General features: G+C 38.9%; 1 protein-coding gene across 2 annotated transcripts in view; it reads right to left on the bottom strand.

The window, feature by feature from the left end:
* CDH18 (cadherin 18) overlaps nucleotides 1-17,419 on the bottom strand; it is a 621,311-nt gene that overhangs the window by 552,501 nt on the left and 51,391 nt on the right. The window contains exon 2 of one of the 2 annotated variants that reach the window (XM_083188094.1): nucleotides 10,202-10,271. The exons of the other annotated variant lie outside the window; for it this stretch is intronic. The gene's annotated coding sequence lies outside the window, so the exon portion shown is untranslated. The remainder of the gene's footprint in view (nucleotides 1-10,201; nucleotides 10,272-17,419) is intronic. 2 annotated transcript variants of the gene reach the window in all.

Genomic DNA, 17,419 nt, shown 5'->3' with positions numbered 1-17,419 from the left:
CACAACTCACAATATTGTTTTTAGGTGAAAAGTTTGCCCCGTGGTAGCTGGATGAATAAGCTAAGTGATACAAGTGGGTGGCACAAACCAATTGGCACATCTAGGAGTGGCACTGCAGTGGCAGACAACATAGCAGTTTTAAAAACTAGGCCCCAAAGAGCACATAATGCAAAGAAAAGAGGTGGAAGATGGAATTGTCTCCCACCCTTCCTAATAAATAGAACATGCACACTTTAACAAACCAATAATTTCAGTGACATCGACTGCCACAGGATGGTGGTTGAAATTATTGCTTTGTTTTGGGTCCCCACAAAACAAGCTGATAACGCAAAGAAAAAAATGCATAAGATGGAATTGTCCTTCTAAAAACGATGTTGGTGGTAGAGACTGCAGGCACAATGCAGGAGATATTATCACTGCTTCTTTGTAGGAGCTTGCAAAGACAAGGAGAAGGAGCTGAGGAAAAAATCATGGATGATCAATGTAAGCTTAGCTGACAAAGACATCCAGGAGAATAATACGGGCAGATGTTTGATAATGTAACTGCTTTTTTCTTTGTAGGAGCTGGCAAAGATGGCAATCGAATGCTCATAGTAGTCTGAATGGATGAAGACACTCTGGAGTATGGGCAGGTGTAAGATTCGGTCACAGCAAAGAAAAAAGGTGCAAGATGAAATTGTCCATGGACCCTCCTTCCCACCCTTATATTGTATGAACAGGACATGCACACTTTAACAAACCAATCATTTCAGCGACAGGGTCTGCCATACAACTGTGGCTGAAATTATTGGTTTGATTGGGCCCCCACAAAAAAAGCAATCAATCTCTCTCCTTGCACAAACTGGTTCTACATAGGCAAGATGTACTCCTTTCTCCGATTTCTCACTCCCTTCATTGTATACATCCTGATCCTCACAGAGGGCCTTATTCAGAGCTGAGCTCAGTACAAATTTGTTTGGAAAATGGGCAAAAACCATTTGTGCACTGCAGGTGGGGCAAATGTAACATGAAGTGAAGTGGAATCTATATGAGATTTGGTACCAGGGATACAGTACGGCCATCAACTGTCTTTTTTTACATTTTTTTATTGAGGTTTTACATGTGATAAATGAAAAAAACATTAGAAACGTATGGCATGGACAGTATTAAAAGAACAAACATGTGAAAATCATAGAACAAATGGTATATGTTGGGCTTGTTTGTGAGGGTAGTAGGGGCAGGGTTGGTGGAATTCAGAGAGTTTGGACACTCTTTTATTAAGGCTTCAAAGTGCATAAGATCATAATTTTTAGCTTCATTTAATTTTATTATATAAATAATGTTCAGCATTTTCTATTTATGTTCATGTTTACAATGGTACTTTTTGGTACTTTGGGGGAAATTTACTAAAGGAAATTTGTAAAAAATAGGTGTTTTGTATCCAGAAATACACTTATTTTTGACATTTACTATCCCGAAAATATGGCAATTCGTATTCGTATTGATAGCACATCAATACGAATACGAATTGCCGTATTTTCGGGATAGTAAATGTAAAAAATAAGTGTATTTCTGGATACAAATACACCTATTTTTACACCTATTTTTTACAAAGTTCCTTTAGTAGATTTCCCCCTTTATGTCTTTGTTTTTTGTCCTCGGAATGAAGCCAATAAATTATTGTGTGCCTTTTTGTCCTTTCACCATTATTGTTATACATATTTGGTTGTCAATAATGTTGTGACATTGATATGTATGATTGTTTTGATTTTCCCTTGTAAGGTGGTAAAAGAATGAGAAATAACGTAAGTACTTTGAGACTGTAGAATTGTTGGAGACTTTGGGGCTGGTTTATCACCATTTGCATCTGAGGATGTGGATCTGATGTGAAGTGCAATCCGCAATGAGATCGAATTGATGTATCAATTATTACATGCAGGGACTTATATTGTGAAATAGTTTTATTCTATTAAAACTGTGAACTTCTGCTCCATTTAGGCAAACATTGTTTTTCTTTTATTTTGGAATTATTACATTACTATGTCAATATTTTGCTTCACACATAATGAGATGCTTTATATTTTAGACAGATCTGTGCTTACTCAATACCATACTATATTTTTTCTTGCGAAATAGCTTATTCTTCCAAGAAGCAGTGAGTTATGTACTCCCCATAAATGGAAAACTGTAAACTGTAGCTGATCAGACTGAATTAATGTTAAAAGTCCAAGCTCACACAACCCTTGGGAGTCTATTCAATAACAACATTTCTGAGATGTCCTGGGCAGCAGCACTGTATTTTTTTACAGTTATTTGCACCTTTGAGGCCAAGTTGTGAAATCTCTGCTCCATGTGGAAATTAAAGACAGAACTAAAGAAAAATGATTGTTCCACTAAGACTGAGCTGTATACAGAAAAATATATGGTATTTGGAAACGTAATTTATCTATACATTTCAATGAGTGGTATTATTTTCCTGAAAGAAAAAAAAAACACTTTATCAAGTACATAGCACTGTACATGATACATTATTTGCACAAAACTTTAGAAAATAGTTACTGTACATTTCTTATGGCAGAGGAACTTTTGAGAGTGTATAGTAAATAGCAATTAAATATTAAATGAATGATGTTCTGTTTAAAGGTGAAGATGTATTCAATGTTACTTTGAAACTACCAAACCGCCAAAGTGACGATAATGCACCACATCTCACTGATTCTACACACTTCATTGTAATGTACAGTAGTTCACTGGAGATGAACAGCCATTTATGTACTTTGCAAGAGGTGCTCAAACATGCTATTCATCTTTCATTCATCAACTATAAATGTATACCTTTCTGTTTGAATCTCTGAAGTATGCCACTATAACTAGTACTTAAAAGGTGGACTTTGTTTTCAACATAACAAATGACTAACTTTTAGGAATTATTTAGGTGTATAGAATTAAACCACTTAGCATTTTAAAGGGAAAGAAACATGAGTAAAATATGAGTAATATACTGCCAAGTCAAGCATCATTTTAAAGACATAATGATCTTATTTATTTTCTTTATTGCTCTATAAATTATTTGGAATAAACTTTTTAATAAGATAGTTTTACATTAAATCTACCAAGAATATAAATGGATAGGGATAGTGCAAGTGCACACTGATAATGATGATTATAATTAAATTTAGTATATTACCAAGTGTGGTTGGGCCACAGAGATGCTTTCAACTAAACATATGGATGAATTCATTTCTATATGAGTGGCTGGGGAGCTATTGTGGCTGGCATGCAATCTGCTTCAGGTTCAGTGTCTTTTTATCAGACATATCTATCTGTAATTTTTGCATAAAAACCAACATATTGAATTAAAAGAGTCTAGAGTTAATGCAGAGATGAACACAACTCGACTGTAAATGCTCTTGCAATATGTGAAGAGAATTTCATATATTATTCCCCCACATGCAGAATTTTTCTTATTGTATCTATGCAGGTGAATTGCCCTATGCATAAGCTTAATTAGCCATTATCAGGATATATTTGTACTGATCCATGGTTTCTCCCAGCTCACTGAATGGTATTAGTAACCAGTCTAGAACACTACATGATAATAGAATTCAGAGATATTGGTTACATATATTTGCGCAAATAATAAATAATACATTTATGTAACCTATATCTCTGAATTCTATTATCATGTAGTGTTCTAGACAGGTTACTAATACCATTCAATGAGCTCAGTTTTACCCCTCCTCCCATGCACCTGAATGGTATTACTAAACTAATTGAGCACCTGCCACTAGCTATGTGTATGTTGTAAGAGGCATATTAGGAGGAGATATGGGTCCTGACATGCCACGAGGAGTATTATGGGGTTGCTAAAAGGTAGGTAGCTCTTAGTTTAGATATATTTAAATATTGAGCCATTATTATGTGGCTCATTGCTGGATAACCGTAAACCCAATTTAGGGTAACGGTGGTGTGGGGTGCGGTGCCCCCAGACTGGTTTGGCCTGGTGGCTCTAGTGTGGCACACCTTTAAATTCTATTAACACTTTGCACAATTTTTTTTCTCACTAGCACTATTTCTTTAATATTTTAATTACATTTCACTTTTTTTCTCCTCTCTCTCTATATATAGCTTTGGCTTCCTACCTATTAACACTATAGTATTTCACTGGCGTGCTGCTCTGGGCTTTCTGGCTTGTGCTGGTTTTTGGGGTGCCGCACACTGCATCTAGATATAGTGCTAGGGACCCCCAAAATACAAAGAAGCCTTGACGACTTGGGGCTTACACATAAATTTGCACAAATATATGTAACCAATATCTCTGAATTCTATTATTATGTAGTGTTCTGTACAGGTTACTAATACCATTCAGTGAGCTGGGAGAAACCACGTATTGTTACTTACTCAGTATTACCCCTCCTCCCATGCACCTGAATGGTATTACTAAACTAATTGAGCACCTGCCACTAGCTGTGTGTATATTTGTACTGTCCTGTATTTGATTCCAGTTTTATAAATGGAAACATACATGTTTATTATTTTCACAGCCTGCAATTCCTTAATTCTTTCTCTGAGATTTGTCTACATGAAAACATCCCATCACAGCCCATGTATACCTCTTAAGTTAAAAGGAGAGATGAAATAGAAATGCATAAGTAATACAGTATGTTTATTTGACTACAAAAATAAGAAAAATTGGAAGAAAATATTTTTAACAATTTATATCACTTTAAATCACAAAATAGTTTCCAATGTTTCAGGGATAACTAACCCCTTTATCAAGGGGTTTGTTAACTGATAAACGGGTTACTTGATAAAGGGGTTAGTTAATCCCGAAACATTGGAAACTATTTTGTGATTTAAAGCTTTTTACAAGTCCTCCTGAGTGCTTCTGCCTGTTTCTTGGACAGTTATATATATATGGAAAAAGAGAAAATACCCCTTCAATGCGCTGTTACAAGATGTGTTGGCTGCAACTCTGATTGTCCCCTCTGTTAGTAGGGGAAGAATAGAAATGGATAGATACGAAAGGACAGAGTGCGCCAATAATTTAAACTCTCCACCACCAATAATAACTGTGATGACACTTTTTACAATTTTCACAATTTAATACACAGTAAAAATGAATAAAAAAATTTTTTTTTTTTTGTTTGTAGTTTATGTCGTATTCAATTGAAACACCCAATATATATATATAGAAGGCAGGGGGGGAGAAAAAGCAGCACTCCAGGCGTCTTGGCAAAGAAACACAATCAGGCCATTCTATATGGACAACGTTTCATTGCTTTTAATCAGCAATTTCTTCAGGTCATGGCATCAAATTTGATGCCATGACCTGAAGAAATTGCTGATTAAAAGCAATGAAACGTCCATATAGGATGGCCTGATTGTGTTTTATTGCCAAGACGCTTGGAGTGCTGCTTTTCCTCCCCCCTGCCTTCTGTTTATTCATTGGAGCGGGCACCCGGCGCAGATATTTTGACTACAGGGAGAGCCGGATCACCCCATTCAAAGTCTATATATATATATATATATATATATGCAGCATTAGTCAGCCAGCAACATCCGGGTTTAGTGAAAAAGTATCAAAAAATACTTTAATGGCATATTATTTTAAAGTGCAAATTACAGACATAAAATATCCACAGGACAGGCGGTATCTTTAGCATAATGGCAAATCATCAAATTCAACCAAGCCAGTCCTGTAAGTCACCATACCGACAGCTGTTTCGGTGCTCAAACATGGACCTTCATCATGGGCACTAACCTGTGTGGCAGCTCTATATATACCTGCAGTAACAACCACATTAATCAAACTCACCTGCACCTGTCCAGGCTACCTTCCCGCCGGCGGCGTCATCATCAAAGGACCCGCTGTCGGTGCCTAGTTGCCCGGACAACGGAGCCACGCAGAGCAGATGCCGCACACTAATGCAGAAGGACGCAAGTCGGGAGATTGCCATGGTAACCCGGAATACTGCATGTATTTAACCATTTAGAGCCTGGCACTCTGGTAATTGAACCATCTTTAGTGTGCAACCCAGTCTCAGGATTTATATATATATATATATATATATATATATATATATATATATATATATATAGACAATATACAATAGAGGTCACTCACAAGATTTTCATGCTGCACGGCGGCAGACTGGCAATAATAATCACAACTGACGCAAGTAGTTCGACTCACTACTACTTGCGTCAGTTGTGATTATTATTGCCAGTCTGCCGCCGTGCAGCATGAAAATCTTGTGAGTGACCTCTATTGTATATTGTCTACATTTCCTGCCGCCGTGCAAGGACAGAGGGACACCCAAGTCTTTGCTATTATTGGATTGAGTGCCAGGATTTTCCTTCATATATATATATATATATATATATATATATATATATATATATATATATATATATATATATATATATATATATATATATATATATATATATATATATATATATATATAAACACTGTATGAATAGGACACACAGGGAGCTTCTTCTGTTTAAAGTGATATCTGGCATGAACCATGGCTGTATCTATGTAAGAAATGCTGTGGTACAGTATGTTAAAATGATTTATTGGAAAACACTGTAACATTGCTTTTTGTATGCAGAATTGCTGCATATACTTCCCCTGCTGCCCCAGGCATAATAACTGAACTGAAAACTCTACATCCTAAATGTAGGCAGTATGTGCATATGTACAGGAGAAAAATAAATTCAAAGCAGTTTTCTAGGTTCTCATTAGTCTCTTGCATGCACCAGTGTGTACTTATCTACAAAATTCACAACATCCAGCAAAACAATTCGTTAGAGAATAAATTAATCAGAAAACTACATGCATCATATAACAATCAAAATATACTGTAGTATCAATTGAGAGGATGAAAATCCACTTTACTGTATTGAGAAGATTATGTGGCAATGTACTTCCCAGAACTATAGATATTAACATAAGAAGAGACTGATCCAAACAAACATGTGGGGTGAAATGTAATAGGATGAGAGATTCAGAAAGTGAGAGATTTGGTAAGAAATCTCCAGTTTTTTTAAAGCGGCAATCATTTACACTGCAAAACCAGTCTGATGTTGAATTGTAAATGATTGCTGCTTTAAAAAAAACGGAGATTTCTTACCGAATCTCTCACTTTCTGAATCTCTCATTCTATTACATTTCACCCATAGACAGTATCACTGAGGAAGACGTGGACAGCAACTGCACTAGAAGTAATTGTATGCAGGAATGCTTTAAGAGAGGAGGAGACCTGTGTGCAACCTTCTCTATAGAGTTTGAGCTCTCAAGGGCTCAGATTGAAATGCACATACAGTACAGTATGCAGATCTCTGCAAAAATGGCATTCTGTCACTTTCAGCATCATTGTCTTGGGGCTTCGGAGAGGTAGAATTTTAAAATGGATGCATCATGTGTATAGGGGCCCCCCTGGGGACTCATGGGCCAATGTACACAGCACACATGACATCCATCATCTTCTGCCTACAGTATGTATGAATTACAGTCCAGATTCTTATAAATTTAACCATACTGTATATGCTAAACCCTTTAAAAACAAATGTTTTTAGTGATTGGCCTCATTAGTTTAAACAATGTATAGTTGGTGTAAATTGCTTGAAGAATGTTGGCACAAGGTAGCAGGAGAGAGATCTTTTGTTCCCCCTCCAGCAGTCTTCACCAAGCTCTGGCCCTGAATCCGGACACTAACACTGCACATGTGTAATGTCAGATTCCCACAGAGGAGTTTTTCACAAATTGCTGCAGACGTAATTTGCACAAACAGTGGTTATTGCTAGTGGCCTCATAAAATGTGGTTCAGAATGCTCCTGGTCATCATCCACTGGTATATGGTCCTTAGGTCAACAACATTAAGGTCGACATGCATTGGGTCGACCACTGAAGATTGACCTTTGCCAAGGTCCACACATGACAATGTCGACATGGGCCTAGTTCGACGTGTCATTAGGGCGACACAAGCATTAGGTCTATATGGACTAGGTCGTCATTCAAAAGATCGACATGGGGTTTTTCACTTTTTTTTTAGCCAACATGTGCTGACAGACGGCATTTCATGCCCTACCATCCACTAGGGCATGGTGGGAGAATAAAATAGTGCCCAAAGCACAGCAAATGCTGACCTTGCCCTATGCCAATGTCAACCTTTTCAGGTGTCAACCTTGTTTCATGTCAACCTTCAGTGGTCAATTCAATGCATGTAGACATTAGTTCTGTTGACCCTATGACTCATACATCATTCATCATGGGATAAAACCAAAATGCCAGTTCCTGCTCTGTGACAGGAGCTGGGTACTAAAGGGTTGATGTGTGTAGACTAGACGTTAACTTTACGCAAAACTCATGATCGCTTTATTAATATAAACCAGCTACAATAGATGCTGGCATAAATCCCGTAAATGGTCTCTCTGAAATGAATGATTAGATGCAGCTGCTGCATATAAAGGAAGTCTAGACTCCAACCTGCCAGGTTAATATATAATTTATAAATAATCAATATGAACATAAGTATATACTTACACCGTACAGTATCACTAAACAAAACATTTATGGTTTTATTACTTCCAGTTGGAAAAACTAGACAAGATATTAATCTTAGATTATATACAGGTTTACTGTATATATTAATATAAACATTGACTCCACATTTTTTTTAAAGTCAAATAAACTTTTTAAGCCATATATTACTTTCCCTCAAGAAAGGGAACCACAGGAGCTAGTAAAGTTCACCTTCGACGTTGCCCTTTAATTTGCTTTGAACAGACATTTCTCGAAGCTTTATCTTCAGTGAGAAAAGGTCTTTTGGGATTTCAACCTCAACATTTTTCCAGGTAAAAAAAACTAGTTTGAGTTAAAGTTGCTTCCTTGGGTATAGATAAACCTTCAAATCAATATCAGAAAAGGAAAGTAAGGAGCAATTTAACCTTCCAATGAAATGCTGAATGATGAGGGAAAAAAAGATATTTTATTCTTCTTGAGAAAAGAAAATTACATTGCTTATTTAATGCATTTTTCCTGCCAGTTTAATACTTTTACAGGTACATTTGGCAGAAGTTTTTAAACTCCCTGTAGAACTGACTGAGTGAAGGATTTAATCACATTTCAATATTGTTCTGTTCATGCTGCTGATGTACTGATATAAGCTTGCAATAAACAAGGCTGTATACAACCATACTGTATAGCTACTGTATCTGACCAACATCATATCCCACACTGAGGCGACTAAGGCAAAAAACAGACAATTGCTCTCACGTTGCAAGTAGACAATTAAATGTGGAAAGTTGCATGTATGCATAACATACTTGTCTACACTTCCAGAAGTTTCAGGAGACTCCTGATATTTTGTGTAGTCCCCAATAATCCCAGAAGGCCTCCAGCATCTACCCACTTCTTAGAAAAACAGCAGATAGCACAGGGAATCTTGGTTCTGTTTTACGAGGGAGGGCTAATAACCACAAAATTTCACATTTAGCCCCATTCCTTCCTCACAGACCCCCAAATCGTGCCATTTTATATGCTATCGGGGCATGGCCAATTTACAATTTAGCCTGGCTCTGGCCTCGGAAGTTGTCTGTAGTGTCTTTTAAAATGGCAAGCGCAGTTGTATTCATCTATGCATGTGACACTACTGCCCCCAAATATAAGTTTAGCTTCATACCAATTATTAATAACAGTGAACACTTGTTCTACCAGTTTTCTTGTTAAAAAGTGATGCTTGACAACAGCTATATCGTCAGCAGTTGCAACAACACACCCTCGTCACCCTCACCTTAGTCTACATGTGCATGCCAAACATTTACACACTTTCAGCCACAAGTGGATATGTGTATGATAAATGTGCAGATTCAGCTTCAAAGCATATGTTGTGTGAAACACACAATATACCATATATACTCGAGTATAAGCCTACTTTTTCAGAACATTTTTTATGCTGAAAAAGCCGCCCTCGGCTTATACTCGAGTGATGGTCCCACTTGAGTCAATAAGTTTTCACAGTTTTTTACTGTAAAATTAGGTGCCTCGGCTTATATTCGGGTTGACTTATACTCGAGTATATACGGTAAATCTGCAAAACTGACTTTAAGCTCTCTATCAGCTCATAAATGTTTTAATATTCAAATGTAACTTGAAAGCAAACAATTAGCTATGTCACATACTGTGCATTTTAAGTGTTTTGTCATCACTCACTTCGATTATTTGGGCTGTATCTGACATACGGCATCCGTTATCGCTGTTTTTTGCCACATCAGTCTGGATTCTACAGTAAAATTTAAAGAGAAGAGAAAGACTGTCATGAGTGTGGCGCACTCGAGAAAGAGAAATTTGTTAGTCGTAAAAATTAACTTTTAATATTCATTTTTAAAATGGCGACATATAAAACACAACATACATGGGTAGAAATGGGGATAAGAATAAAAAGGAAAAAGGAGTTTTTCCTACTTAGTGAACACCGCTATCCCTCGAGTTAATTTTTACGACTAACAAATTTCTCTTTCTCGAGTGCGCCACACTCATGACAGTCTTTCTCTTCTCTTTAAATTGTGTTCAATTCCTCTTCTCTTTAAATTGTGTTCAACTCAGTGGCAGCACACCCCAATATAATTACTCAGAGAGTATAAAACTAAATAAAGGGGTATGTAACATATATAACTATCCAGTTACCTGTGCGATTGGAAAAAAGCTCTTTTTGTCTTCTACAGTAAAAGCCATTGGTTAGTGGTTAGTGGATGGGTTGACGTGGGACAGACATTCTAGCATTTGCACTCTCACTTTTTTTGTGAATAGTACCATGAAGCAAGTTAAGCATATAACTTTAAGGCATATTTGGCTAAAACAAATTGTCTGTTCTTAATGCTAATTTTATGTTACTAATTTTTATATTAATTACATTTTGAAAACTTGGTTTGGGATTTTAGCACACACAATTTATGGGACCTAATTCATACACTTTATAACATAAAACTCTAGCAACTCCTGTATTTTTTTTACAGATGTGAACTCAATGCACTATTGCCACAGATGCACCATAGAGCTTATCTCTGCACACTATGTATTACTCAGCTTGCATTAAGCTCAAATGTGCCTCTTAATCACACAAATTCAAAATAAACTGGATGAAACAAAACTGCTTGCCAGTGGCGGCTCCTGCCTTTAGACTTAAGGGGGGCTGCAATTTCCTGGGTACTGCTCATTGCAAACAATCATTAATTATTTGAAGGTTATTAGTTTGATTTGCGCAGTACTAGTGTTTGTATGCATTTACAGTAAATAAATGATGTACTCATTTGCACACAAACACAAAAACAGAGCAAAATACACACTTTTAATAACTTTATTAATTAAAGTACACAGAATGATACTCTTAATAAATATTATTAAAGTAAAATATACTTCCGTGCACCTCTCTCTCTGGTGCAATGCATACCTTCCTTCAGCTGCATCACACTGAGTGACTCACTGAAGTCTGGGCATGCTCACTGTACAGAATTTCTTCTGGGTTGCACAGACAGCAGCCCATAGAAGCACTGTAGCTCTGGTGATTCCTAAAATACCTAAAATGTTGGGCGTTCCCTTGGACCAGTACCATTTTGCCCCCGGCCCTGCCTCTTCACAATGAACTAACCGACGAGTGTGTAAATACACGCATGCGCAGACATCCAACCATCGGAACAGGACTTAATTCATCCCTTCCTCAGAATTTGTCCGATCATTAAAGAATCATCCCCTGTGTTGCGATGCATACAGATGGAGCAGCTCTCAATATGGCCTATCGCCAACCACCAGAAGGGGAGACGCTCATGTGCCCCATTCTGATGAAGCCTGCTGCAGCCTTCTGTCGCCTCTCTTGAAGGGAGCACACATGCATGTGAGATGCTCACGCATCCCCATTAGATGCAGCGCCTCTCCACCAGCGTGCGCCAGCGCAGGAAATCTGGTGATTCCTTGACTGGGCGAGAGTCACTACATCTGTACGTATCTTGGCATTACTGGGGCATGGTTACTCCTGCAACAACCATGTATGAGCACACATAGAAAAGAATAGAATATAATCAACTTTATTGGCCATGTATGCTTGCGCACACTAGAATTTCTTTGTGGATTTACAGTGCAGCATTAAGCAGGGATGAAGGGGGGGAGAGAAGACGGATTCAGTATTGAATCCCGGCGGTCGGGATCCCGGCGTTCAGAATCCCGATGCCGGAATTCCAACAGCCGAAATGCCGACAAGGGGGGGACGTGGATCGCCCCCCCTTGCAGGCTCGCTGCGCTCGCCATGCAGCAGGCCCGGTGCCTCGCTACGCTCGTCACACTAATTTATTCTCCCTCCAGGGGTGTCGTGGACACCCACGGAGGGAGAATGTGTCAGCATTTCGGCGGTCGGGATTCCGGCGTCGGGATTCTGAACGCCGGGATCCCGACCGGCGGGATTGTAACTGCATCCCGAGAAGACATTACATACATAACATTAATACATTACATGTGGGGAACACATTCCCGCCGAGCTGCACAGCGTCTAGGCAGCCATCAGTGGTGCCACTGGTCACTGCAACAGCCAGGTAGGTAACATTAAGCAGAGACAGTACAGTTATCACTTAGGGAGCACATACCCACCGAGCTGAACAGTGCCTAGGCAGCCATCAGCGGTGCCACTGGTCACTGAAACAGCCAGGTAGGTAAAAATACAAGCAGAGACAGTACAGTTATCACACAGGGAACATATTTGGCTGAGCTGTACAGCTCCTAGGCAGCCATCAGTGGCACCATCTTGATCATGCTGCTCAAAGGCAGCAGTAATAATATTTTTATTTTTGTAGCACTTTTCTTCCAAAGCTGGCACACCCTGCCAGCTTGTTGCTGGCAGGGTGTGCAACCAGCGAAGGTACAGCATACAGGCTTTGCATACAGTGGGGTCAGAAGTATATGATGAAGATAATGGTAAAGAAACAGTAAAACAAAGAGTAATACATAGATTTCCTCAGCTCAGAGGCTGAGACAGATGGTAATTTGGGAAAAACAAAAATAAAACGTGGCAGTGTTTCGGTTTATGTCCAAATCCAATCCAAATCTCTGTACATCTGTGTAATGCAACAGCCATGAATTTATTCATGCCAATTTCCATTTTAATTGTGACTTTGTATACTTTAAAACTAAAACCTGCAAAGTTAATGCCACAGCTCTGTGTCTTTGTTACAGATAAAGTGACGTTTTGCGGTGTTAGGTGTGAATAAGATGACAATTTAAAGAAGCAGCTGTGCTACACCACTCAACATGGCTCACATGCAATGTAACTTGAAAAGAAGGGGACATTTAAACTTGCTATATGAGGACACGCCTGTATCCATACATATTGTATATCCATACATATCCTAACTGCCAAACATTTTAGAAACTGACAATTAATTAATTAGATAAACTAATAAATAATATCTTTTTATTTATACATTGAAATTCTATAATTAAAAAATGTATTCATTCAATCGAATATTTTAAAAATGTGTGAACTTCCATGCATTTGCCCCAACCCCCCCCCCCCCCCCCCCCCCCCCCGGCATGAACTGTTCTCCTCCAACATCACACTGCATTTTCTCTAACCTTTGCCACATAAATGATGTACAGGGTCATGCACTTCATTATACGGAGCATTAATGGTATTGTGGTCATGGTCCCGAACCTGTGAGCAATGCGCTGACCTCAATCAGACCACCTTTGGTTTACAAAATAAACCACAGTATAAATTTGACTATTTAACATTATTTTTATTTTTGAATGTAACTTATTTTTTACTTTTTTTTTCACAATACCTATTAAAAAGTAAATTGCAAGAGACAAAACTGAGAAAGGTCAAAGAGCTCAAGGGAAAATAGAACAGTGTGACTATTTTCATACATCAGTGCTTAGAAATTCTGTCGTGATGACATGCGATTTCGAAAGTTGTCAAATTGCTATCTCAGGAGTTGTTAATGGATGCCGCACTATGGTAATGATAAAAAAAACAACAACAATAAATAAAAATAGAGCAATCAATTAGTTTAGCAAGTTTCTGAATCTGAATTGTGATGACACCATAGAACACAGACCTGTAATGACCTACATAAATAGAATAAAATACTGGCTGAACATTGGGATTTGAGGCCTGATTAACTCTGTATTGTCATTTCTTGCTTTTACCTCCTACTTTGGTAATATATATATGGCATCCCTGCAGTCTCCTGTATTTTTGCTAAGTGTGGATTTCTTCTACATTGGTAATACCCAGGGCTATTTTTCAGCAGGCTCCAGCAGGAACTGAGGCCCTTATTCTAGTTCACTCTTTCTGTCAAAATATTTCTCAGATGGACAAAACCATGTGCATTGCAGGTGAGGCAGGTGAGTCTACACCATTTATTTTGAGGTTTGAAAACAAAAGTTCTGATACCAGTTTACATCATTGTCTCAAACCCTAAAGTAAATTAAGTGATCTTTTGTTGGAGGTAAGGAAATAAGGGACTTTGCCATAATTGGCCACCCTGATCCATATAAGTATGATTCGCCCATCCAGAGGGTCATTCAATTAGTGATTGGGATCACATTTTACACATAAACGGTACAGCTTTACTATCGGAATAAAGACTAACAATAAAAAATCCTCTACTTAAGGAATAATTGCTACAGTATTATATTTTGTTACATTTGGAAGATCCAGCGTGAATAAATCATTCAAACTTCCTTACAAGTTAAAAACATCTTTAAAAACATCTTTAATTGCTTAAAGATTAATATCAAACCCCTGATGAAGTCTCATAAAGAGATGAAATGCGTTGAGTACTTGGTATGATCCCTATTCCAAGAAAGTACTACTAATTCCAAGTGTATTACTTTCTTTTATATATTTTTTTTACTAAATGTTTTATATTTGAAAGAAGTTTTGGTTGATAATAATTCTACATAGAGTGGAAAGACTGAATACATTGTATTGTTGAATTGTAGATGGGTACTTAATAACACTATTGGGTTGTGTATTGGATTGTGTGGATCCCTCTAGGAGGGGATCTAGTATTAATAGCGACCGCCCCATATCTAGCGCAAATACTTAGTGATATATATATATATATATGATAGAGGGGGTAGAATCACGGCACTCATACGGACTTCCAAATAAACACACGACACAGCCGGTGCGGATAACGTTTCGGATGTTAATCCTTTTTCAAATCACAGAACCTTCAAATCTGTGATTTGAAAAAGGATTAACATCCGAAACATTATCCGCACCGGCTGTGTCGTGTGTTTATTTGGAAGTCCGTGTGAGTGCCGCGATTCTACCCCCTCTATCCCATTTATGTACGTGTCTGCACCCCGGCTGAAGTCTTCATTAGTACTGCAGAGTGCCGGTCCTCTGGTCTCTCTCTCTCTCTCTCTCTCTCTCTCTCTCTCTCTCTCTCTCTCTCTCTATATATATATATATATATATATATATATATATATATATATATATACAGTCCAGTACGGAGCAGCACTTCCTCAACAGGTTCAAATAACTGTTGTGCCTTCCAATAATCCCAAAAGGGACCACACACATCACCCAGACGGCGGCACTCTACAAGAAAGACTCAGGATAACAGCAGTATTGACAACATTTCGAACCACTTTAATGAGTTCTTCCCAGTAGCGCACGCAGGGGGGGTTTCTGAGTACCCAGAACCCCCCCCCATGAGTCCAAGGGCCCTAGGCTGAAAGCTGAGGGTCTCCTCTTTCCATTCTTTCCATCGGTATAAGAATTTAAAAAATCGGCCCTAGGGAACCGGAGATATCTGACTTCAAAGCAGTGGTCCCCATCCAAGCCTGTTAATTGCTTTCCCAGTCAGATATTTCAGGTTCTGTCTAACTTAGAGTTTTGCTGAGGGTATATTCCAAAACCTGTGACTCTCCCTCTTTGATGGACACTAGAAGCTTGTCTCTACTGTTCCCAGAACCAAAGAGATCAGCCTTCCAGTAGCTGGTTACTGCTCCAGCTCCACACACCTGGTAAGTAGTTTTATATACTCGTTGGCAGATTGCTCTGCCTCCTGAACCCTGATCCCCTAGTCCCCAATACCATTTGGTAGGTGGGATTCTCTAGTTTTTAATTCCATTAAAATCTAAGAAATCTATTTCCGAAAACTGGAGATATCTGCAGTCAAGCAAGCTGTCCTCCCACCAGAAAGTTATGAATAATAAGCCCACTCCACTATACACCCCTCCTCTGCGTATTAAACATCCTCTACCACCCTGAAAGTTATGTATCAGGGCCCCTTCATTCAGCCCAATGTCCCCTTCTCTCACCCCATCACCCCCCATCTGTGCAGTAAAGGTGTAATTAGTGGAAATCACTGATCCAAGCCCTACATGCTGAGCGGTTGATATAATACCCCCTACCACCTGGGGGACATCAAAGCTTCCCCCACCCCTACCGTTGGAGGATCGGTAGGTGCCCCAATACATTGCTATGCCCAGGGGTCTACACTGCGGTTGACGCCCCTGTATATATATATATATATATATATATATATATATATATATGTGTGTGTGTGTGTGTGTGTATGTATGTATGTATGTATGTATGTATGTATATATATATATATATATATATATTATTATTTATATACATTTGGTCCATCTATAATACTCTAACTGACCCGGCATATACTGTGTCACCTGTCCATCTCCGTGCTTTGCTCCGCCCCTCTGGAAACCCCCTTCTGAAAATCCTGCGTTTGCCACTGCTTCCTCAGGACATCAAATACATTATGCCAATAACAAACATTTATACATACCACCAAGTGCTCCCCAGCAATCAGAAACAGCGCCGTTAGCGGCAAATACCGCGGGCGCCATGACGTCAGCGATGCCGGCGCATACCTTGTGCATCATCGCGTTGGCATCACTACGCACAGCGGGTGCCCGAGGCAGCCCACGTTGCCATAACAACATGTGTCTCCAAGGACGCCTTCACCTAGTAGCCAGAGTCACTCCCGGCTCCATCCACCGGCGCCGCGACTTCAGTGACCAACACACATAATTTGCGCATCATCACATCTAAGCCGTAGTGGTAGATGCCGGAAAAGTCTGGTAACAGGGGCCCCTGTTACCTGTTAGACACCTTGATACGCTGCCTCTATTGCTGCTGCCTTGAGAATGGTCCTGAGGGACCGAGACGTCGGCAGGCTACTTATTTGAATAAACCGATTGGGACTTTACCTTGGTGACCTAATTTAACAAATCTGGCGAGTGCTGTTTTTCCCCCTTGGGGAGTTTCTGTATTCAGATAGCAGTGCTAGTTTGGCTACACTACTATTTATACGGCACCCCAGTGGCTATCCATATATGAGGGTGAGAGTGCAGGTCTTGTGTGTCTATATATATATATACTAGTAAGCCCACTTGAAG

Source organism: Crinia signifera, chromosome 5 (genome assembly GCF_055691185.1).
Source record: "Crinia signifera chromosome 5, ASM5569118v1, whole genome shotgun sequence".
NCBI classification, from domain to species: Eukaryota; Metazoa; Chordata; class Amphibia; order Anura; family Myobatrachidae; genus Crinia; species Crinia signifera.
Note: the sequence above shows the minus strand (reverse complement) of the source record. Positions and strands in the feature narration are given on the sequence as shown.